We start from the raw sequence: 24,272 nt of genomic DNA on the forward strand, positions 1-24,272 counted from the left end.
AAGAGAACAGATTTGGTGGATACCTAGCAGTCTCTGCTACAAATAAGTTTATATAATTCCTTGAATCTATCAGGGAATTTGAACCAAATATTACATTATAAACTTCCAGTTCCCCTTGACTTTGAGAGAGCTTGACGTTAAATTTAGTGCTCTCTTATAGTAACTAATTTTCATTTTCTTAAGGTTTATTCATCACTCAAAACTGGCTTTTGATTTCCCTTTTTACTTCAAATAGTCTTGTCTATCATATTTTAAGGTTTTAAGCCATCCTAAATTCTTTTTGGAAGTAGCTGGCATATAAATAACAAATAGAATAACACAATGCAGTAAGGTACCTGCTCAAAGAGCAGCTAATGTAAGAAGACTACAACTGTGTTTGGCAAACTCAAACTGGTGAGCTGCAAGAAGTGTGGGTAGTAGAATTCCTTTAAAGGACATTGCAGCATTTCTTGTATCCATGGGGTGGGTGACTTACAGTGGCAAGCAGTTAGCAACTCAGTGAAAGACAAGGGGATGATTCTGAGAGGCTATGTTGCTTGTTGATATACATACATCTTTTCCCTTAATCTATAAGAATTACTCTGTATTTTTGTGCTACTAAATAATGAATTTTAGAGGATAAAATCAATTTTTCATATGTTACCATGATATAAAACATGATCCTCTTCCTTAGAGATCTTATATTCTTACCATTTTGTGAGTAATAATATACTATATTGCCAGTCTTTTCTGTTCACCATTATAAACTTTGGCTCTTATCCCAGTGCTTGGCACAGGGTGGACTCTCAGTAACTAATACCGATTGAATGAATAATATTAGAATGTCACAATGCTGAGCTGAAATTTGAAGTAGGTATTAGGAGTCTCAGAAATATGCAAGATTTCTGCTAATGCTTCTGCAGAATACCAAGGTTTTGCTTGCATGCATTAAGAAAAATGGAAACTTGGTCACTAATTTGTCAGGGAAATTGACAGTAAAACTTTTTAAAAAAATTGCAAATAACAATTATACATGGTTATGGGGTATGATGTGATAACTCAATACATGTATGTAATATGTCATGATTGAATCAGGGTAATTAGCATTTCCCTGTCTTTTAACATTTGTGAATTCTTTATGTAAATCTCTGAAATTGATAGATAAGCTCCTTTTGGATTCATCTGTAAACATGGCTATTCTCTCTCTTTCTTATAATTGTGAGAAAACATGGGCTGTATTCATAGCAGCATTTCCTTCAGGCATTTTGTGACCCTGAGAAGATACTTAGAATGTGTGTGTACTTTGGACTTTGGAAAACAAAGGATTAAGCTTTAAACATGTCTACCTACAGGCTTTTATTAGAAGGTATTAGCACCTTATTAAGTTATAAGTTTTCCAAAATTTCTCATGCTTTTTGAGTGTTTTCCGTCTTTGTTGATTTACCTTTATTTATTATGTCTAGTTTCTTTAAAAAAAATTAAAAAGCTTTCAGATTCACTAACAAGGCTTAAAAATTAAATCTGGTATATGCCAAGGTATAGGCTAGGTGTCCAAACATATACCTTGTTTATATGTGTCCCCACAGAGCATGGTTGTCTATCAGAAAACAGAGCATTTCAACTTCAATTTGCCATCTTTACTGACTGGCTTTGTGTTCACCATTCTTTATCTTTTGGTGATGTTAGAGGTACATTTTACCTCTGTCAACTTTCTAAAGCATTGTTTCATTTGATAATCTAATATTCAAGAAGAATTTTGAATCTGGGGAAACCAAAAAATAAAAAAAAATATATATATATATATATATAATTAATGATAGTAGTATTGCCAGGCACAACAATCTTATTTCCTGCCTTGGAAAGTGACTTCTTTTTTTTCACATTGAATGGGTTTAAAGAGGCTTTCAATAATGGGGTGTTTATTGAATGTGCCATAGATGTGGAAGAAATCAATTGCCTAGGCAAAATAATCTATGTAATGTTCCTTTAGAGAAGCAATTCAAATAGGGCTTTAAGAAAATTTTCATTTCCTCGAACTTTTTGAAAGTTGTTCAAGCTTCACCAATTAAGAACACTTCAAAGGCCTGTGTGGCAAATAGCAAACATATAGGAGTCTCTGCTATCTGCTGGAAGTGTGATTTAAAGTGATAATTTCACAAGGGAACTTGAGGTCTTTTCTAGTAGCAAAACCTCAAGACTTCTCTGAGAAGAAAGCATCCAGGAAGAAAAAACATCCATCTTTCCTCAGTCACCTATTAGCATATAGGTATCTTGGACTTTTAATCATAAAGTAATTAACCTTTATGCCTTCTTAACATCACAAGTTTTGATTGGAAGATAAAATTTCTTGTATTTTGAGAGATTTCTGTCTTCCCAAATCTTTGAGTTTTGAGTTGTTCATGGGATGTTACAAAGTAACTTCTCAGCAAAATACCACATAGGTATTGTGCAAGACAGTGGCTTCTACTAGGCCTCCAGTTCCATATAAAAGAGACCTTTTTTTAAATAGTAAATTGAAGTTATACCCAACATTCTTTATTTGTTTATTTTTATGTGGTGCTGGGGATTGAACCCAGGGTCTTATGCATGCAAGGCAAGCACTCTACCCTACTGAGCTACAGCCCCAGCCCCAGGAACCTTGTTTATTTAAGTATTTTACCTACCACACTTCTACCACACAACTGGGGCAACAATTTGAGTCATTACAGGTCAACTTGGGTCCCATATCCCTTGGTTCTTTCTTTCATAGTTTGGGTCCCTCAGAAAGTAGAACCTAGTCAGAGGGTTTATATGCTATTACTTTATCAGCAGGACTCCCAGGAAGCAGGAGTAAAGTACAAAGGAAGTAACGGAGGAGGAAGAGTCAATGCAAGGATTACCATGGATCTGGTTGCTATTAAAGGCAACATTCTCCGCTTCTCGAGACTCTCCATCAGAATACAGAGAGCATGCTGTTGGAAGCCCCTCAGATTCTCTTATGGGTCTCTACACCCATTTCTAGATGTTGTGTTAGTTGCCAGGGGGACATCATCGCCCTCTTCTCTGGAGAATTGGCAGAAAGTGACAGCACAGTTAAGACTGCAGCCCCAGGGGCAGCCCAAAGTCAATGACTTACTGAGAGATGGTTAAGAGGTCCCTTGCCTCAATTTATGCCCCAGAGTGCCTCATGGCATCAGATTGAAGATGATAGTTCCTTGCTGAGGTTGAATCCTAGTTTGGCTCCTTCCTCTGCCCTGCCCTAATCTGCTGGTCTCATTTCCTTTCTTTAGGGAATACTTCTTCAGTAAATCACTTGAGCATAATTTCTGTCTCACATTCTGATTCTGACTTCAAAGGGGAATAATTTACCCACTGAACTCCTGTCTCACTTGGTCCTGAATAAATATTAAAGAGAAAAAAAGGGAAGAGAGGGATTTAATTCAATCAGGAGGTGACATGCTGTCAGGCTGCACCAATATGAAGACAGTAGGAACCTATTTGGAGTTGGATCACTGTGGCAACAGCTGAGACAAGAGAAAATGAGGACAAGAGCATCTTAAAAGGCACATAAGATAAATATGCTGCAATTTTCTCCTTGGAGGACCATTCACATTCGTTCAATCCTTTCATTATTATTGTACTCCCACACCCCTTCATAATATGGGATCTTCAGTATTGTGACAACATGATAACCTAATTTCTTCTCTAGTGGGAGGTGACTGGGATTCCTTCAAAGTGGTGACCAGCTATATTCTCTGAATTAGGGCAAGAAGAAGAGTAATACAAGCTATAGTCCTAATGTAGCTACTCCTGATGCTTTATTTAATAGACATCATTTATCTTTTTCATCATGTATTCTTGATTTCTCTCATTCTTTATACAAACTTTATCTGGTCTGGCCTGCTTGTCTTTTTCTCATGGAGTCTGAGTCCTGGTTGTCTTGTCCTTACTGGACTATGGTTGTTACAATTAACTATTTGTTATAATCACAGGGAGAAGAAGCATGAGGCATGTCTTGGGTTCCAGATGCACCACTCCCTCAGTTTTTAGAAGCAACACTAACTCATGTTGGTAGTTAGGATTCGTCATTTTTGCCTGTACAATCACGCCTTTATTTTCTTCCTAGTTCCCTGACGTGAGGAACTGAAGTGACAAGATGATGAAAACTCCTTTATTTACCTTCCCTTCTCCCCACTTGGTGACCAGAACCTCTAACATGTTAATGACTAAAGCTGTGGGAGTGGTGAACATTCATCTTGCAAGTAGGTCACTAGGAAAGATGGTTTAAATGGCCAATTTTGTTTTCACCCCTTGGGTCATAGATTCGTACTCTAGCCTTTGGGGATATGGTTCCACAAAGCTCTTGCATCTTAAATTGTAACAACTTAATCTTTAAGGGTGTTATCTCCAAGATGATGCCTTGGACTTTCAACAGGCCACCCAACACTCTATTCAGCCAACTGTTTCTGGGAAATGGAGTCCATGGGAAGACCAGCGGCTTCTATTGTCTTCTGTTCTCTGTCATCACCTTGGCCTTATAATAAGTCCCTTGGCCATAGATAAGATTTGTAGGAGGCCATAGAGAATATGGAGGTAACATAATCTGGAGCTAAACACCCATGGGAACATCTGTCAGATAAACTTGGGGAAAAACTTCATTTATCAATTGGTGTTAGTAAGCCCCTATCTCTTAACAGAGGATTATGATGGTAGTTTGGGCTCCAAGGTATCACTCATATTCCATATCTAACTGTTGTGGCTTAGATATGGTGTCCCTTAAAAGCCCATGTGTGAAACGATGCCAAGAAAGTTTGGAGGAGAAATTATTGGGTTATAGCCTTAACCTAACCAGTGAATGAATCCTCTGATTGGGATTAACTGAGTGGTAACTGAAGTGGTAAAATGTGGCTGGAGGAGGTGGGAATCAGAGTGTGGCTATGGGGTATATATATTTGTATCTGGCAAGTGGAGCTCTCTCTCTCTGCTTCCTCATCATCATGTAAGCTGTTTCCCTCTACCACTCTCCCGCCATGATGTTCTGCCTTACCTCGATCCCTGAGGAATGGAGCTGGCCTTCTATAGACTAAGGCCTCTGAAACCCCGAGCCCTAAAATAAACCTTTCCTCCTCTATAATTGTTCTGATTAGGTCTTTTAGTTGCAGCAGTGAAAAAGCTGACTAAGACACTAACTGTTCTGAATAGTGTGGTTATTCCCTTTCCTTGAGTTCATAATTGCTTTGAAAAATGGTAGTACATCCATTTGGGAAGTTACAGTATGGTATGCACAGTAGCATATAGCATCCTTCCTCAAGGAAACCTGTCCTCCCTACCAATTAGTGGCCTCTGGAACTATTTTAGTTGTGGGAACTATGTTTTTCTCTTGTATTAGTCAGTATTACCCTTCTGCTGGCCAGTTTTAGTTTCTTTTATATTGTATAGGTCAAAATGTATCATTATACTGCTCTGTTGTCTATATAGCTTTCTAGGAACACCATAATAATGTCGGCCATTGCCTTAAATAGTGTCTAAGATGTAATCTGAAACAGATATCACCTTCCCTGTCAAAAAAGTTCTAGGCTTTGATCTCGAGTGATTAGAGTGCCATTGATTTAGTTAAGACTATAGGAAGAGGAAAAGATTGAAGAGTTGATGGTGGATTTAATTTTGTTCATCTTGAATTTTGATGGCATGCATGTGAAGATTAATGTTTGGATTTGGGTTTAGGGAAGTAGCCTGGGCTTGGGGTCAAGACTTGAAAGCCTCTGTATATAGAAAGTATTTGAAATTATGGAAACAAAGGCAATTAGCTTGAGAAAGATTGAATCTAAGAAAAAAAGAGCTTCGATAAACAAGCTAAAAAATTATTCCCATTGCATCTTGAATCATTTTGCACAGTGTTCTTTTAAGTCAAAGTCAAATGTCTTTCAAGGACAAAACCCAACAAAACCCTCAAGCCATGTTTGTTACCATGCTTTCTTGCACCAGGGGTTCCAGAATGTTCTCCAAGAACTCCATTGCTACTTTGCTCTTCGGCTGGATCATCTTCTAGTGCACTTATTGATGTTACATTTTGATCATCCTTTATGGAAGACATTGTTCTTTTCCACCTGCACCCTGCCAATAGCATTTGTTCATGAGAGTGAGTCATGCAGTAACATAGCCTTGGTGAGACACATTGCTGTTTACCTGTATTTAGTGCCCCTTCCTCTGGTGATGTTCTTTGTGGAAGAATTATACATTTCTGCCCTGTGAAGCTGAGGCATGGCTATCTCGCTTGATCTGGTTAAGAAAGCTTGAGAGGAAGTGATGAGTGATACTTCTGAGCAGAAGGCTGGATAGATAAATCATGGTTTACCATATTATCTTTTCTTTCTGCTGTAAAGACTTGTAATATTCCAGATAGAGATTCTTTGGGAAGCATTGGAGTCAGTGCAATGAGGACCTGGAGCAGAGCTTTTACTAATCTGAGATGAACATGTAGTGTGAATAAGAAATAACCATTATTGTTCTAAATTTGTGACTTGGTGGTTATTTCTTACTGCAGGATATATTTCTTAATATCTTCTTTGAATGCTCAGATTATATCAATTCCAGTAATTTACTCTGAAAGCCATATACATATTTTTACCAATCTCTGGAATGAATTCAACTCTAAAGTATTAAAAGTTGATATATGAATCTGGAATCACTAGCCTTTTATTTTTCTAGCTTCCTCATTATCTTAACTTTTACAACTGTTTTTAAACCTTGCATGAGAGACCTCTTCTGTGCCACTTTATATACACTCAGAATTGTCTCTCCAGCTGCTGCTATTATGAAATTTTAGTTAGGATTTGGCCAAATTTCTGAAGGTACAATGCAGCAGCATATCATCTCACACCCTCATTTGCATACTTCTTCCTTGATGCTCTAAGGCATCTCTGATGCTTCAGCGTGAGGTGCCACCAGAAGCCTGTTCGTCCCTCATACATGAGCAAATAGAAAATGCAGCAGAATTAATGACCTTGGGATCATGATCAACAGCATATGAAAGGACATGAAAAAATGCCTTACCCTTTGTTCCATGGGTGAACAGCTGGGAACACATTTCATGTTTTTTTTTTTTTTTCAGAAGATCAATCAGGATCAAGCACCAGTTATCTATAGCAGTGAATAAGGTGACAATACATCCTTATATTGATTTTCCTTTCTTCCCTGTTTAATACTCCCTGTTCCTTGTTCTACTTCCCTAGAGTTTCTTAAATAAGCTGTCTACAGACAAGCCTTAGTCACACTCTGTTTCCATGAAACTCAGACTCTGATAGTCTTACATATTATTATATATTATAAAACTATCTGTCCTCCACTTTTTCTCTTTAGTGTACTGCTCACTCATGTCTTCATTTCTTTCAAATATTATCTAGAAGCCTAGGGGATAACAGGTCTTCTGTTTTCCTAATAGCACTCTCCATATCAGAGTCTGTTTCTACCCGATCTGTCCTATTAACTTTGATTCAGATTAGCCTTTATCTTCTTTATACCTATGTCTCAGAGGTTGAGAGATACCAGATGAAATTAGAGCTGAAGGGACCAATACCAATACCAATCTCTACTGTGACTTGTAACCATAGTATCATTCCTCTTCTTTTTCTACATCACGTTTTCTAAACATGTACCATCCTTTTCAAATTGCCTACTCAGTCACTCTTGCCCCTTCTCGCAACAGGCAAACTTGCTTATGTGAAGTATATAAAAAATGAATTTTGTCAAGATAGGTGTATCTCTTGTTGAATTACATCTATATTGAATTTATCTGTGTCTGTTTAACCAGCTACTTTCCTTTCAACCTAAAGGAGATAAATAATTACCAACACCACCACTGGTGGTCTGAATTTCGTCAGTCTTGGTCCTCTCTCTTTTTAACTCATCACTCCCTCTCAGGCTACAGATCTGGCTGAGCTCACGGCTTCAGCAGCCCTCATACACCCTTATTCCTCCACTTACTTTTGTTCTTTCCTTTTCCCTCCCCAACAAGCCTTGTCCAAGAATGAACCACAATTGCTACCTTATCTTTAAAAGGACTGTTCTCTGAATCTCAGTATGATGGGTTCCATCTCTCAGCATGGAAGTGGGGTTGCTTGGAGAGCCAGGCCTACATAAGAAAGCCAAGTGGGGATTGCTCTTGAGTCCCATTTGGGTCACCAATTTGTTACTAAAAGCTCAATCTTTGTCCCCAATGCCAATCCAATAATGAAGACACGGTTTTGAGAAAAAGAAAAAAGAAGATTTTTGCTTTGCTAGAAAAGGAGAAGCACAAGGACTCCGGTTCCAGAGGCTGTGATTTTCACGGGTTCCAACTCGCTACACCATTACATTTGTATGTGCAAAATATCTCCTTAAAGTCAAACCCAGGGGCTGGGGTGTAGTTCTGTGGTAGAACATTTGTGTAGCACTGCCAAAAATAAATAAATAAATAAATAAATAAATGTCCCTAATATAAAGGACTCCTGTTTTTCTTTGTTGCTGGCACTTTGCTTTAACTTTCACTACCAACATTGAATTTTTTTTTTCTGCTTGAAAACCTTTTCCCCATAACCTCTCTGAGATTCTTCTCTGTCCATTTCTTTCTCATGCAATAATATTCACCTCTTCTTGACCACATTTCTATTATAATTTAGTTTCCTAGGTAGGTTTGCCTGCAGGGTCAGAATGTATAAGTCAAAGGATTTCAAGTAGACTTGAAGGCTTATAAATCTCATTGTAATTAGTTGGCATTCTAACATGTCTATCATTCTCTCTTCTGACTTGTAAGAATGACCCATCCTCCAAGAAACCACTCATCTCTGTACACTAGGCATCTCTGTACACCTTACTAGAAGAGAGCCGTTGCCAAGACATGGTGAACATGCCACAGCAAAGTCACTCCATGAGGCCCAAGTGACCTAGGAAGAGAACATGTCTATTTCATTTCTCTGTGGTCTTCTCACAGAAGTAAGCCACTAGTCTAGTGCCTGGCTTTAGAAGATACTCTACACATGTTGGATGGATGAATGATGGAAGATTCTCTGTTTAGAAATTTAAACTTTTTATCTTCCCATAGGCTGCTTTAAATAAAAAAAAAAAAAAAAGAATGAATGTCAAATAAACAAAAAAAAAAAAATTAAAGGTAAAGAATTCACATGTCAGTTCAGTGGCATTTTAATGACAATCAAAAGCTTCTATCATAGGTTTAAATGCTTTCATGGAATGCCATTATAATATAAGCAATTTTTAGTCTTTCTAACATAATCTAAGGATAGATTTCTTTCTCCACTCAATTTTAGGGAAAAGAATGTTTTGTTTCATTGGGTTTTTGATATTGGTGTCTGGAGTACTTCATATAACTCGAGGATATATAGTTTAAATTATAGAGAATATTGTATTCTTGGGAATTTTGAAGAGAGAAATTACTTTGGCATGTTATACTAAAAGTAAAAACTAAAGCTACATCTATTAAGGGCTTAATTGACAAATTCGAGTTAGATTTTATTTTGCACTCTATGGTCAAATAACATAGAAAAGTTTGAAAATAAGTACAGTAATTGTCTTTTATAGATGTTGTAACCACATGTTTTTGGCAGATTTCATATTCACTGTAAAAAAAAAAGTAATACTACAGTGGCAAGTTGAAAGCTTTTCTTTGAGAATATTGATGACTCATCTTTTTATTGCTAGATTTAAGATGATGAACACTTGTTTTGAAAAATGTAATTTTTCTCTATTGCTGTGTTTAATTAAATGCAAAAATCCTAGAGTGGAGCAACCTTTAAGACTGCAAATTTAAACTCATAAAAGTCAGATAATGGAAAAGTGAAGGTTGTGATAGCAATGCTAACTCATCCATTGCATAAAGGTTGCATTTTGCATGACTAATTAGACCATTTAAGCAAGGACGATGCCAGTGAGGTATTTTTCCTCTTCCCCACCCCAATCCTGTGACTATTTTAAACTAGCCTTTCTATATGCATCATTTAATAAGAGCCAAAAATACTTTTAGCATAATTTGGTGTTAGTATTTCTCTCTGAGAAGTTGTGTTAGCTCTGAGAGTAACCCCATGTGGCCTGGATTGGCACTGTGGTAGCCACTTTATAGTGTTTTCCGTTTTACACTTTAAAACGTGGAAGAATCAGATAATAAAAACAATTAGAGAGTTTTTATATTAACTTTAGTGAAATATTTTCCAAGAGACCATCATTTAATGGTCTTTTGGAGACTTTAGTTATAAACTCCTTGAGATGGAGGATCTATGAAGAATCATGGTGTAGGTTTGGAACTAGAAAAACTGGGTTTAGATTCTGATTTTGTCATTTGTAGATATGTGTCTAGAAGTAATTTACCTAATTTTTCTAAACTGTAAAATGGAAGATAAACCCTACCTGCCCAATGATTAGGAGGTGAAAGACACTAAATGGTAGTAAATTATTATTTCACTGTTATTTTCATAGCACATAGAGTTATAATGATGTTCCAGAAACATTTGAAATATTTCCCTCTTGCCACTCAAGTACAATTTACTACCAAATTAGTTGGATGCATTTCCTGATGTGATGGGCATCTGACACCTGCTGTAGCTTGCTGGCCACTTCTCTTCTCCACTCTCCTGAGGTTCTCTGATCTGTTTCCTACACCGGTGCCAGAGTGATATTTTTGTAGCACATCTATGATCAGCTTATTTTCTTGCTTAACATCCTTTAAAGGATCCCATTGCCTTCATGATAAAGTTTCCACTCACCCACAGCCTTGCCTGGGGGTGCTCCTGTTCTTCCATATGCCTGTATCCCTCTGCATATTCTGTTCCCTTTCTTGTATGCCTTTACCCATCCCATCCATAAGCCACACATTGTCATTTATTTCTAATGACTTTCTAGGTATGAATTCTTTCCTGGGGCTATGAGAACTTTGGTTCCTTAGCATCTCTCTTATGGTTTTAATTATTTGTTTTGTGATGATTTGTCTCTTTGTTTTGTTAGATATCTTTTATGATTGGGATCTGACATGTTCCTCAAAGGTCCTTGACAGCTGGCCCACAGTACCTTCAGGAGGTGGTGAAACTTCTAGGAGGTGGGAAGTAGGTCACTGGGGATGTGCCTTTGAAGTGCATATTTTGTCTCTGACCCATCTCTCTCTTTCTCTCTGCTTCCTGGCCACCTCCTTGCCATGATGGTCTGCCTCATCACAAGCCCAGAGTAGTGGGGCCAGCTGAGTATGAACTCAATTAAACCTCCCAAACTGTGTGCCAAAATAAATCTTTCTTCCTTTAAGTTGTTTTCCTCAGGTATTTTGTCACAATGATGGAAAGCTGACTAACACAACATCCTTGAGGCTAGTGTTAGCATCTTATTCCTCTCAGTATCTCTGGGACTGGCAAGATACCTGATGAAAAGTAAAATGCCCAATAATCACTTGATCGTAATAGAGATATCTGTATGATAGGCACCATTTTGGGATTTCCTGCCCTTAGCAGTTGACATCTAGAAGCCCATTGGAAACGTGAACTTATATCAAAAGCCCTCCCAAAGAGTACCCCTACCACCAACATATAATATTTTTGAAAGGCATGAAAACAAAGCAATGATATACATTTTGGCATAATATGATAGAAATTACGACAATATTCTTGCTGTGTTTTCTATGCGTGACTAGAGACCCAGATTCTTTCTTTCAAATTCTTTCTTAAAGAAGAATGGACCAAGCTGTGTTAATTGTTCTTCTATGTCAATATTATATGGGGGCACTATTAAGTGTTTTTTAAGTTTTAAAACCCATGTTTCTGAATGTGTCATAGCAGCTATGATCTAGCTGAAGAGCAGAGCCAATCTGGCATGAGTCACCTGTCAACTTAGTGACAGGATTTGACATAGGCAATATATAAATTTGTTGGCTATTCATTGATGTTAGGATATTTCCCATTTAGGTACAGATTCCCTCTCTTGAGTTTATAATGTAAATGCCATTGGCAAGTTTTCCTACTTAAGGTCAAATGGTGGTCCAGGGAGGCTACAATTTTTTTTTTTTTTTTGGTTGGAGGAGGGTACGAATTGTTTTCTATCAGTCATACCACTATCAATTTTAAAAAACAAATTTGTAAGTACCAATTTCAATTAGGCATTTTAAAATAAATTAATCTGTAGTTTTTCTTCATTCATTTAGATTAGGGCCATTCAGGTAAGGATCTACCTACCAATGAACTAGTTTTTATCTCTTAAGGCTGAAATTATAAGTTAAATTAAACATAGGACCACACTCTGAGAAGGGTGCTGGGTGAGCATGAGGGTCAACTGATTTGGAATGACAGTTCCCTGTATTCAGGCAAGTAGGAAACCTTTCTTTCAAAATCACACACGAGCCTATTAGATATTAATGGATCTAAGTGTATGCCTCCCCATAAATATTGAATCAATTCATTTGTACCTTCACTTATTAAAAGGCATGAGGTGAGTGATGCCTTATAAAGATAGAATGTGAGTTTCCTTTATAACATATGCAAGTTATTTTAAGATAAGTGGTTTTAATTTTTAAGCAAAGACATTATTAATTTTTAGATGGAATTCAACATCAAAAGAAGAGCTGACGATGATCCTAAAAACTGGAAATTCTATTTTATGCAGGGTAAAAAAGAAACTCTGGCATTTTCTAATGACTTTTGTAGCGGTATAAAACAATTGGAGACATGTCACTTTATGGATTTATAATAATTAGTTTAAATTTGTGTTTATAAGGTTTTGTGATAGGATTTTGTTTTTCTAAAAAAAATATATTATTTCTTTGAAAAGCTGCATGCTGAAAACACATTAAGCCCTCAGTGGGGTGTGTGTTGAAAATTACTGGAAATTTTATGCTAAATTACAGCACAAGCTGGCTGTGGTGGTAGGATTAGAGTTGGTTATGGAACTGTGAAGGTCTAGGGTAGTTGACCAAGGAATCACTACAGATTGAATAATATCACAGGGCAAGCAAATTTGGAGTCCTTAACACATTTGATGTGGTTTTATGCTCAGTTTGCTGAAGTACAATCAATGCCGATTCTAAATCCAGTGAAGTTGGAGAAGATGTTGTCCTATAACTTCATCTGGAAGTCTCCTTTTCACACAAGATCTCTAACTTGTTAATACTTTCAGAAACACTGGCAAGGAGGAGCAACATGTGGAGAGGGTTTTAGACAAAATAACAGACATATTTCCTATTGTTAAGTATTTCAGATATCACAAGTCGTAAGTGTGCGTATTTAAAAAAAACAATCACAGATAAAATGAAATCTACTGTTTAATTTTTATTATCACATTCTTTTCCTGTCTCAAAATTAAGACTCTTTTGAATTTTTTCCCAATCTGTGCATGATTTTATTCTACTGCTGGATAGGTATTTAGACATAAATGAATGTTATTTTGCATGGTTTTAAGCTTTATAAAGTATGGAAAGAAGATCATAAAACATAATAAAAATGATGAAAAGGTACAGTGTGTTAGTAATAAGTGTTGACAGAGAAAAATAAAGCATGAAAGGGTGGTAGGGATAGGGTGGTGTTATACTTTTTTAAAAGGCTGATCAGGCAAGGCCTCCCTGAGAGGGCACTTCTTATGGTTCTGATGTGAGGTGTCCCCTAAAATCTCATGTATGAGACAATGCAAGAACATTCAGAAGTTAAATGACTGAGTTATGATAGCCTTAACCTAATCAATTAATTAATCTTCTGATGGGATTAACTGAGCAGTAGCTGAAGGTGGGTAGGGTATGGCTAGAGAAGGTGGGTCATTGGAAGCATGCCTTTGGGATATTTATTTTGTATTTGGCCAGTGGAGTCAGTCTCGTCTCTCTCTCTCTCTCTCTCTCTCTCTCTCTCTCTCTCTCTCTCTCTCTGTGCTTTCTGATCATCATGTGAACTGCTTCCCTCTGCGACACTCTTCTACCATGATGTTCTTCATCACCTCAAGCCCTATGGAATGGAGCCTGCTGTCTATGGATTCAGACCTCTGAAACTGTGAGCCCCCAAATAAAATTTTCCTCTTCTATAATTGCTCCGGTCTGGTCTTTAGTCACAGCAGCGAAAAAGCTGATTAAAACAGCTACCCATGATGACAAACCTGGCAGAGGTGAGGGAGTAAGTTGTGTGGCTCCCTGGGTGAAAAGCATTTCAGGTACAGAGAACAAATTCAAAAGTCCCAAGGAGAGAGTGTCCTTGGTAGGGTCAGGGGGTCAAGACAGCCAGTGTGATGAGTGAGGAGAAAATGAGGGGCAAATGATAAGAGAAGTCAAAGAAGGGTAGGGGTTCTGAATCGTTTATATTTAAGAAAACATCCTAAATAGCAGTAGTTATATATATTAAAAAAAAAACAATTATGGACACAATGAAACCAACCTTTTATACCATTGTAATTGGCTTCTTCTCTGAATGAGATCAAATGTCTTTATGGTGTTTTGAGTGGATAGGAGAAGAGGAATTGAAGCTATCAGTGACAGAGATCTATTTTGAGGAATTTTGCTATAAAGGGAAACAGAAAAATGGGAGGAAATAGATTTGGAAGGTGTAAAACTTTTTTTTCCATATGGAAGAAATGATAGCATATGTACTTGATGGTCAAGATCCAGTGGAGAGGGTAAGTCTGAAATTATAGCAGGAAAAGGGGACATTTCCAGAGTTTAAATAAAGTGAATACTCAGTTTTAATAAACAAAGACACATTTCTCTCAAAGAGGTTGTACCAGTTTGCCCTCCTAATGGCAACGCATGAAATTCCATCTAACTTGCCCAAACTTAGTATTATTGTCAGGTTGTTTTGCTGATGTGGATGTATAATAGCATTGATTTTTTTTTAATTTCCCTGGTTACTGATGAATTTGAGTATCATTTCTTTTGTTTAGAAGCCATTCAAATTTCTAATGGAAAGTGATGGCTTGCTGGTAAGGTCATGTTCCTTTTCTTATTAATTTGTCTTTATATAATACGAATATGAATCTTTTTTTCAGATTATGGGACTCAAACATTCTGCTTTTCTATTTCTTGTCTTCTGATTTTAATGACTTATCAGAGTTGTATACATAGCCTTGATAAACATATTTTTATAATTTCAAATTTTAAACAGATATTTTATGAATTCAGGCTTGTTGCTTTTATTGTTTGTTGTAAGAAATTATTCCCTATCTTAAAGCTAAAAAAAAATATTTTCCTACATAATTTTTAAGATGTCCAGGATGTTGTTTTTCCCTCACATATATGACTTTAATTTTCATTGAAATTTATTTATGTAATTTTTACAGATTAGTGTTACTGTATTTATTCTCCTCTGACTTGGATCGTTACCTCTGTCATTGTCTAATATTCAGATAATTGTAAATCCATTTCTGAGATTTCCTTATCATCTACGGGTCAGTCCTTGTAGCAATATTTTGCTGCTTTTATTTAGCATACTTTTAATAAGTTTTAAAAATATTGTAACATAATGATGGATCATTGAATTTATAGGCGAATTTGAAGAGAATAAAAATCTTAATATTTTTTTTCTCTTTCCCTCCATTAGTTGGTATATTTTTACAACTTTGTCTTCTTTTGTGGCCTTACACATTTTAAAATATTTTTTGGAGATATTCCACATCTTTTGTGATGGTTGTTTTCAGATGATATGTTTTCTTGCTCTTGAATATGATATATTTTCCTCTTGTATTTTCTATTTAGTTATTTCACATGGAAATACTAATGGTTTTGGTGAATTAATCTTGTCTTCAAAAACTTTTCCAAACTGTGTGAATACTAATCTAATGCACCCTCCATAGTTTCTCTTGAATTTTCTGTATAGATAATATGTTTTTCTCATATAGAGTCAGTTATGATTTTTATTTTCTAGCTTTAGTTTCTCATTTTTATTGATGAGAAGTGATGAACTATATTCTTGTATTGATACTGTTTTAATGAGATTATTCCTAAATTTTCTTTATTAAGCACAGTGCTTGCTTATGCATTTGTTAAATACCTTTAATCAGGTTAACAGATATTCATTGTTTGATGAGTATATTTCATGCATAGATAATGGATGTTAGTAAATGGCTTTCTGTGTTCATTGTAATATTGCTACTTTCCCTTACAATCCATGAAGGTTGAGTGTGAGAGTGATAGCTATGGCAATGCTAAATCATCCTTAAATTCCTTAGATAGAATCTATTTGTTTGTGATGCACCTAAGAAATTGGTGTATTAAATCTGATTTGCTAATATTCATTTAGGATTTTTTTCTATATTCATAAGTAAGATTGGTCTGGATTTTTCTTTTTATTCTACTACCCTCATCTGACTTATTCAGACTGTGCTACCCTCATAAAACATTTGAGTCAGCCAGCTTTCTTTTTCTATTACCTGAAACAGTTTGCATAACAAATAGTTCATTTGTTTTTTAAGGTTTGGAAAATTTACTTATAAAATCATCTGTCTTGCTATCTGTAAATCTCGATTGTCTATTCGGTTCCTCAGTAGTTAGTTACTCATATATATATATAAATTTTCTAATTACTCTTGAGTAAATTTTCCATAAATAGTCTGTTTTATATCCATTTTAAAACTTATTGCAATATATTTTTAACAGTCCCCATGTGATTTTAAATCCAAACTGTATTTCTAATTATGTCTCCCTTTTATTACTAATATTTTTACTTGTGCCATCTCTGTTCCTTCCTTCCTCCTCCCACTGTCTTTTTAAAAATCTTTTTTTTTTTGTTAGATGCCTTTATTAAAGCATCAGCTTTTGATTTGTTGCTCTCTGCTATTGATTTTTCTGTTTCATTAATTTTTGTTGTATTCATGATTTCCTTTTCGTGTGTGTGTGTGTGTGTGTGTGTGTATGTGTGTGTTTTATTCTCAGGTTTGGTCTGTTATACTTTTTGTAGTCCATTAGATTTAAAACAACTTATTTGAAAATTCTTTCCTTTTTCTATACATATATTCAAAGCTATAACATTTCCTTTAGGTATTCCTTTAATCATATACCATTTGTTTTATATATAGCACTTTCATTAATATTTGCTACTGTTTCATTAACTTTATTGTCATTTTCTATTTAGTACATTTAAGTTTATAAACATATGCTTTATTTTTGCTTCCTAATCAAATTATATGTCAGAGAACAAGATATCTATGTTGCTGATTGCTTATAATTTTGTTGATTTTGTCATTATAGATTTTTATTACAAAGTCAATTTTTATAAATGTTCTGTTTTTTTTTTCCAAATGTGAAAAAAGTGTACATTTTCTATAAGATTTTATATCTATTAGATAAAACTTGTTAACTTTGTGGTTACATTCTTTAGATTTATGCTTTTTCCTATTTCATTCACATCTATATAAAATTATTACTCTAATTGTGTATACTTATTGTGGTAATTTGATACATGTGTAAAATATATAATGATCAAATCAGGGCAGTTGTCAGGGAAGCGGTAGGTTCTAGTGTTTATTCGCTGGTTTCTGATGGAGAGATGTTAAAATTTCCCAGTTTGATTGTGGACATTTTGGTTTTTATGTGCTCTGTCAGATTTTTCTTTGGATGTTTCAAGGCTGAGTTATCAAACTTATGGGTTTTTGATTATTATATGTTATTAGTAAAATTTCCCATTATGACGTATTATACGTGCTCCATTAATGATTTCTGCATCAGATTCTACTTCATCTGGTATTACTGTTTCCACTTTTAGTAGCTGAGCTCCCAGTCACTAATGCCTGCCCCTGCATTTGGAGATAGTGAGCCCTGGCTTCATTTCATGCCTGCTGCTTTGCTCCACAGAGATTCAATTTCTGTTTCACAGAGATGTTTATATTGCTTTTTGAGCCTGGCTATTTTTAAATCATTATATTTTATTAATCATTATGATGTGTTTGGAACAGAGGAGGTATGTTTAAAAAAATGTGAATTCTCAGTTCTCCTGATTGTGACTAGCATATCTATTTGAAATCTGAACTCCTATTTTTTAAAGTGTTATCTGAAAAATATCTGTATCAGATTCATACAGATTTTATTACAAATCCATAGCACCTTGGGGTAGTACCCAGGAGCCTTGTTTTAAACCAGTCCTGCAGATGACTTTAATGTGCACTAAAGTCCTTGAACCACTAGTCCAGAACATGATACAAAACAATGCCATGTTTCTACGTTTCCATAATATTACTCTGAATATTCTGAGATAGTTCTATTTTTGTGAGGTTGGTGGGTTAGATGAATATCATGGCTAAGGAAGCTGTAGGATTGCTATAGCTACTGGGGAAACATATCCATGAGTTTTGTGATGAGCAGGTGCTGTGGCCTTGGGCATAATACCTACTCCTTTAAGCTTTAGTTTCTTCATATGTGATATGAGTTAAATAGGTCTGTTGTGTTGAAAAAGTGAAATTGTCTGTGTCTGACATCCAATCAATGTTCAGTGTATCATTTTTGCAAGAGAGGCATGGAGCAAAAACTAAGGCAAGCTTGAACTTCACCAAATAAAAATTTAAAACAATGACTGATGTCTTAGCATAGGAAATGGTATACTTTGGATGAAAAGTGATAGAATGTTAAAGAGTTTGAGTAAAGAAAAACAGCTAAATAAAGAACGACTTGCATTTGACTTCACTATAACTTACATTTTAATAATCCTTTATTTAATTTTAATACCCATTTGAAATCTAATTACTTTCCATAATGAAATTAAGTAAAATCACTTTTAAGTTTCTTTAAAATCAATAGGTGTAACTGAATGAACTGACATTTTCAATAAGAAGTGCACCGACATTCCATTAATCTCAGATATTAAACGTGTTTTTAGCATTGAAAAATGCATGATTATGATTGATCACTGGTTTACCACTTATCCTTAATTCATACATTTGGAAGGAATAGTTTTAGGTGCATGAAATCTGGTTAATATTTGAAATATAGTTGCAAACATAAGTTAAGCTTAAGGAAAAGTTCAGGATGGCTAAGAAGGCAAATGTAGAAAAAATTTCAGATTTTCCTATCTGTATTTTATTGAGAATAAGGTTCATGAACATTCAGAGCGTATAAATACCAGTTTCTACTAGAAATAGTCCCAGCCTTGACTTCCAGTTCTGCTGCTTTCTAACAGAATGACTCTGAACAGTCCTCATAGCCTCTCTGAGTCTTGGTTGGTTTGTTTGCTGTAGCACCAGGGAAATGATAGTAGCTACATCATGAGACTCAGCTAAGCATCAAATGAATTAATTCATTTAAAGCTTTTGGGGAAGTGTCTCAACTTAGCCTTAACAAATAGCAGTAACTAGTTAAATTATTTTCATGCATTCTTTACCTAACACAGCCTAGAAATCATACTGTTTTCTAAAGCAGTAACTAGTTAAATTATTTTCATGCATTCTTTACCTAACACAGCCTAGAAATCATACTGTTTTCTAAAGCAGTAACTAGTTAAATTATTTTCATGCATTCTTTACCTAACACAGCCTAGAAATCATACTGTTTTCTAAGTGTCTTCTTTAGTCTGTAATATAACGAACATTGATTAAGAACTTACTGAACTGAGCAGGTACTATTAGTACCAGTTTATAGGTAAGGAAACTAAAGAACAGAAAGTGAAGAAATGAATGGATGATCATGGCAGCCAAGGTTTGAACTTGGATATTGTGTTTCTCACCACAACACTTAGGAATCGGTAAAGGAAACATCTGTTATTTTTTCAAGGATGACCAGCATAGAGGTTATGAAATCTGAAACTTCCATTTGGAGTTTGTGCTTAGCTTTTTGAAGGGAAGGAAGTTTTATCAGGTTATTTTCAGTGGCTCAAATAGTATAAATTAATTATTATTTCAACAATAGCTATACCTTTCTCTTTTTTTTTCTCTCACTCCCTCTTCTTCTTCCTACTCCCAACTACTTATCTATCCATCCTTAGCCAGGAGTATTGGCAGTCTCTATGTAAATTGAGAGGAATCTCTAATGGAACATGGAATAATCTTTATTATACATTGTTTCATTTATTTCTATCAAAATAGCTTTTAAAATATCTTCTATCTATCTTAAAGTAAAATTTCACACTGGAAAATCTAAATTACTAAAGACTGAATTTGTCATCTTTCATCAAGAAAAATTGATTTTCAGGACATAACTTTAAGGGTATATTCAGGTGTATTCATTTTTTTCCCTCTAGAGTGTGCAAAGATTAATTTACCATCACATCAATAAGAAGGAGTGATTATGACAAACTCCTGAGTAGAGTCGAGTCATTAAAAGTAAGCAAGAGATATTTCACAGGTCAAGTATTTTGTCTGAGAGCCTCACCCTGGCTATTAGGTTAAAAATGCTGCTCTTAAAGGCAATTTAATCCTGGTATATTGATCATCCCTTGTACAGGTTTTTTTTTCTTTTTCTTTTTTCTTTTTAGATTGGGTGGGGAGGAGTGATTGGCATTATTTTTTTTTTCAGGAGGATAAGATCTAAATTTGTGATCTCATGGCTTAAACAGAATATTTTCCTGTATTCAGAGTCCTTTTGGGCCATCATTTGTTGCATAGAGCTAAATTATGAAATAGGTCTGAAACATTGGAACTGGTATTTCTGTAAGGGATTTTTTTTTTCAACAGCCAAATTTGTATATTGGACAATAAATGCTTACTTTTGACTATGAAGAATTATGGTCCTGTAAACATTAAATGATAGTTTAAGACAACTGTAAAAAAGCTGTGATTTTACAGAGCATTCCGTATTTTTATTTTTTTATTTGTTTTAATTAGTTACACATGACAGTACAATGACCTTGACATATAATACATTTGAATCAGATGGGATATAATATCTCATTTTTCTGAGTATACAGGTTGCATAATCATATTGGTCATGCATTCACATATATACATATAGTAATAATAATGTCTGTTTCATTCTACTATCCTTCCTATCCCCCCATCCCCTTCCCTCCCCTCCCATTACTTCTCTCTACCTAAGCTAGGGTAATGCTATTCTTTTTTTTGTGTGTGTGTATCTCACATCTTCATACATGTATTTTGTATAACAATGAGGGTCTCCTTCCACCATCCATGCAATTCCCTTTCTCCCTCCCTTTCAATCTTGAATGCAACTTTTGGATCAGATTTAATAACCTAGAAGTTATATGGATATGGCTCTGGCATTTGTTCCAGTATCACTTGTAAGTCAACAGAATTCCCTTTATGGTAAATGTTAGAGGAATCTGAAGGCCTCTTAAAAAAAAAAAAAAAACATTCCTTCAAATATTTACCAACTTGGGGCTGGGGATGCGGCTCAAGTGGTAGCGTGCTCGCCTGGCATGCGTGCAGCCCGGGTTCGATTCTCAGCACCACATACAAACAAAGATGTTGTGTCTGCCTAAAACTAAAAAAAAAAAAAAAAAAAAAATTAAAAAATTCTCTCTCTCTCTCTTTCTCTCTCTCTAAAAACAAACAAACAACAAAAAAACCCCAAATATTTACCAACTGGTGTGGACTTTGGAAAAATTATTTAACCTCTTTGAATCTCTGCTTCTTTATCTGTAAAATAGAGTTATATTTATTCACAAATATTTATCAAACACTTCCTCTTTTATGGACTACTCCCTTGTGTCATATTCTAAGAATTGCAGGGTTAAAGGAGATGCTAGTGGCACACAGTAGGTGCTCAGTGACTGGTAAGTCATAGCCCCTATCATCTGCCTCTCAATTTGTTTAATAAGCATTCTTTCCTAGAGAAGAATTGATTCATGTTGGGTCTTTATTGATCTCTTTTGTAAACTCTGGGCTCTAGAAGGTGAAAGTGTTTCTTTGGCCTGCATATCATTTTAAAAGCAAAAAAAAAAAAATGTGAATAGTTTTAAGTATGACTTGCATTCCATAGTTAGCTCATTATTTGTGCTCATCATTTCCTAGTATATCACCCTAAGCTTGCTGCTTTCAGCCTTCATTCAACATTAGAATCACTTGGGGTCACTTAAATATGTGGACTCTCGGGCTACATCTCAGATCAGCCATGTAAGAATCTTGGGGGTAGAACCCAGGAATGAGTAGTATTTTAACTTCTTCAGGTGATTCTAATGTGAAGCAAGGGCTGAGAATGATTTCGGGGCTTGTTTCACCTGTTTATATGAACTGTGTAGCCCCTGAAGGCAATGGATGTCAATCCTGAAAGGTGGTCCTTTGACCTAAGGTTTCTTTGTTCATGTAACTTCCAGTCTCTGGAACATAATCTTGTCATCATTCAATTCTCAAGCTTTCTCTTTCTGATGGGAACCAGTCATCCTAGGGCTCTCTCTGCCTTGGAATATATTCTCCAAACTGGCAGAACATCACTATGAGTAAATGTGCGAGATTATTCCCAGCACCTATTTTCTGGGATATTAGGGATTTCCCATAGACTGTGAAACCATCTTTCCCTTGGCCTGATCTCTGCCAGTTGGGGCTATAGGTCATTCTCTCCTCCAGGATGTCCCCCTTAGCTTGCATGGCTGATCTCAGGTTCAGGTGGGAGCTGCCCAAGTGAAATATTTCTGGTTAGCCATTTAGCTGTCTTCTCCAGTAATGCCATTTCTCTTATGCTCCTGTTGGGAAACATGTTGACCCTGAATGCAGAAACACTAATACGAGGGAAATGACGACAGATGTGTTCAGAGCTAGAAATGTGGAGGGTGGTGGGAGCCAGCCAAGGGTATCAGTGAGGATTTTCAGAGGGTTTAAGAGGAAACCTAAATGATTCCCATCTGTGTCCGACCTGATTTTTCTATCTCCAACAAAGTGTTTAAGCAAACATATTTTGTAAACCTCAGCTGTATAATTTGAGTTGTTTAATGAGCTCAGCAAAACCCTCGCATATAAGTTTTTAATAACCAGTTTGATTTGTGAAACTGAATGCCCACGTAAAGCATCTCGGGGGACTGGTGGCTGAAAACACTTGTGTTTTGTTGTTTCCATGAACTGTTGTGATTGGACGCTGGGAGAGTGACTAATGCAAAGTGCCCCAAATCACCCTGACCACTGAACTCAGTCCTCACATCTAGGGTTATGCAAACAGCTTTGTGGAGCTTCACAGAAGGAGGTTTTTAGCCACTTGCATGAAATGGTGATGTAAAATCCCTGAACAAACATCAATATTAATAATCCTATAACAGTTTTATGAGAGTGATAATAAAAATCAAGGCAAGTTCCTGGAATCATTTCTCTCCCACTCCATGACAAATGCATCCTTTATCATGAGATTTCATTTTTCAGGGTCTTTGGTAACCATAGAACAAATGGCCATGCTAGCTTTCTTGAATCTCATTATTATCAATGTACTTTATTTAATTTGGCTTTTCAATTCCCCCCTTAGGCTGATGTCACAAACTAATTACTCGTGTTTGTCATAGTCATTGACTTAACTTGAAACATAGTATTTTAAATTTAGCAAATTCTTCCCCAGCCTGTATTAATTGAATCTGTTCAACCTCTAACTCTCCACCAGTATCCTAATTTAAATCCCTTTTTTGTTGTTGCAATCTGAGTTCAATCCTCTTATTCTGGATAACCATTTCCTCTCACCTCACCTACTCCTTTAACAGCATTTTAATCTTTGTTGAAGATTTTGCTTCCCTTCTGAGCTGACCTATTGCTAAATACACTTGACAAGTCCTTAGGAAAATGTCACCTCTCTCCCTTGCTCTCCTCCAAAGAGGAGCTGATCTATATTCCTGTTGACCTACAAAGAATGTTCACTAAGACATGACCTTGAGTAGGTCACTTGTGTTCTCAAAACTCCAAGGACTCCTCATTTGCTTTTCATAGTAGTGTCTGGTTTGATGTCCCAAATCCTGTTCCCTCTGGGGAGCTGTTCTGCTGGCTCCTGATAAAAGCAATTCCCTCTTTTCTAGAAATTCAAAGTACTGCTTTCCACAACACTTAATTTACTGTCTTGTATTGTAGCTATTTTTCTGCTGTCTATATCTCATCCCTCCAGTGAATGATAAACTCCTAGAAGGTATCCTCTACAGAGAAAGTACTCAATAAATATCTGTCATTGATGATAGTGGATTGTAGATCACATTTTGTTGGAGGATTGGAGTCAGAATCTCAAAAAGTAAATCTATAATTTTAGCATTATCTCCTTCTCCCATATAAATAGGGAACATTTGTTGAAGGTAATACTTGATATTTGGCATGGTTTTCCTTTATTCTGCCTAATCCTATGAGATTAGTGCTATAATTTTTTATGGATGGGGAACAGAGGCAGAGAAAGTTTATGTAATTAATCCGAAGTCCCATTGCCAATAAATGGGTAATTTCAAATAGAAAGCAAAAAAGTCTGATTCCAAAATCTGTGCCTTTAG

Source organism: Spermophilus citellus (genome assembly GCF_964194105.1).
Source record: "Spermophilus citellus genome assembly, chromosome: 4".
Lineage (NCBI taxonomy): Eukaryota > Metazoa > Chordata > Mammalia > Rodentia > Sciuridae > Spermophilus > Spermophilus citellus.